Raw genomic sequence first — 2,369 nt, forward strand, 5'->3', positions numbered from 1 at the left:
GGTTTATATTACTAATTTATTTTAAAGACATTTATATTAGATAATATAAAGGTTAATGGTGTCTTGTTCATAAAATTGAAAATTTTCATTTAACAAGAGATTTAAATTAAGCTGGTTGACTTCCTATTTAAAGCATTTTATACATTAGGTTGGGGATTCTTCAAGGGAACTACGGTACTTTACCTTGTTTTCATTCCTGTGCTTAATCCACTACCTCACAAATAATGGGTGCACAATAATTGTTGGGTTGAAAATAAATTTTCTGTAATAGAAATAGCTTTCTTTAAGACACTTACATTGCTAAGACACCAACATGCATTAGTATTATTTATTAGTATATATTGTCATTAAGTCCATTTGGTAAAGAAAATGATAAGTGAAGAGATTTAGATTACTTGATTAAGATGACAATCAAAGTTAGTTAAAAATAAGTTCCAGATACTTGAATTCTTGCTTTGGCCTAAGACTACACTGACTTTATATTTTTTTCTTTTTTTCTAATCTATTTGATTTCTACTGTCAACCATTACCATTGTCAATTTATTAGAATAAAAGGCATTAGTCCTTCACTCATTTGTTTACATTATGCATTTTCAGTCTTGGAAACATTTTAACAGGAGATTGCTGAATCAAACTGGATCTTGTGATTTAATATCAAAATCCATTCTCAGGAATGGCTTAATGTCCAGATTCTACATAGTGTACCAGAAAGAAAATAAGATGTCCAAGTCTTAAACCTAGCAAAAAAAATTTGACCATACATATATGAGTTAATTTTCCCCCAGAAAAATCCAATTTTATTTGTATTCTGATAAATAGACCATAGTTATATGTTTCTGTTACTCTAGTTTAGATTTGAATGCTAACCAATATTCTGTGATCTAGAATAGGACATCTATTTCAAGTTCTTCATAGTATACATTTTAAGGTCACCTTTGATATACAATCTTTAAAACTTTTATTCTTTAATCATTTTAAATCTTTAAAGTGAATGTCATTCTGTTATTACTTTTCTCCTTTACGAGTTTGACATGAATCAACAGAAGAGTAGTTTTAATATTCTTAAACATTTTTGGTTAGAAAAGATTGATTTCATCTGTGATAATTTTTTTTTTACATATTTACCATTTTCTTTTTATTCTATTAAATTTTTGGGGTGATGTTGATTAATGATATTATATGTTTGCAATGTACAATTTTATAATACATCATTAGTATATTGCATTGCATGTTCACCACCTAAAGTCCAGTTTCCTTCCATCACCATATATTTGACCCTCTTTACCCTCTTCTACACGTCCCCATCCCCTTTTTCCCCTCTGGTAATCACCATACTGTTTTCTATATCTATGAGTTTTTGTCTGTCTTGTTTGTTCTTTTGTAAAACTAGAATCTGATGAGTTTTATCTGCAAGATAATTAATGCACTTAGGATGTTGTCATTTAAAATAAGTGCTTGATGTGAAATTAAAAATAGAAAACAGGTTTAAAGTAGAATCATATAAGTAAAATTTTTTAATATATAAATAAAAATTTCAAATTGAGGGGCCATATGTATACAGATGACAACTCCCACATAAGTTTATGGAACATCTATGCACATTGTTGTCAATTAATCAAAGAAACTTTCCATTCAGGTAGTAAAATTAATTATTTCACCTAAATCTGGAACTCCTTCATAACAGGGGCTATAATAATACCAGAAATAATGAAGTCAGTTACGAATATTTATTGAATACCTTTACTCTTCACACATTAAGCTATTCATATACATTATCTACAATCTTTACATAAATGGTATGTATCTTTAGTTGTGATTTATAGGTGAGTAAATTTAGATAAGACACGATTAAAGAAATTGTCTAGAATTATACAGGTAAGATGTGAAATTGCCTGGCTTAAAACTCAGTTCTATTCATGTTTAAAATTTATCACTTTTTACTGCCACCACACTCAGCCCTTTATAGGTTATATCATAAATAATCTATAAAAAACACAAAGCATCATTATTATATTATTATTGTTACTCCAACTTCTCTATTCTAGCATGCTCCCCAAATTTCCAGTAACCGGCCCAGCCACTCCCATTATAAATTTTTTTTTAATGCTTGATTTCTCATAAGCTAGACCACTGACCTTGGCTGACCAGTCTAAAGGTAGCTTCAGATTCAAGAGACTGGTAGTATCTTTGTGAGTTTCAAGAGCTTGGTATAGTCACTTATGTATTATTTTTATGTTTTTGCTTGTAAATCTTGTGCTTTCTTAATAGATTTTGGAGTTAACAGTAACAAGGCTAAGTTATTCAGCAGAATTCCTAGGTTACGAGGTCTCCCTAACCAGGTAAGAGATGACTATGAGACTGGAAATGGG

This window comes from Pteropus alecto, unplaced genomic scaffold (genome assembly GCF_000325575.1).
Source record: "Pteropus alecto unplaced genomic scaffold, ASM32557v1 scaffold7, whole genome shotgun sequence".
NCBI lineage: Eukaryota > Metazoa > Chordata > Mammalia > Chiroptera > Pteropodidae > Pteropus > Pteropus alecto.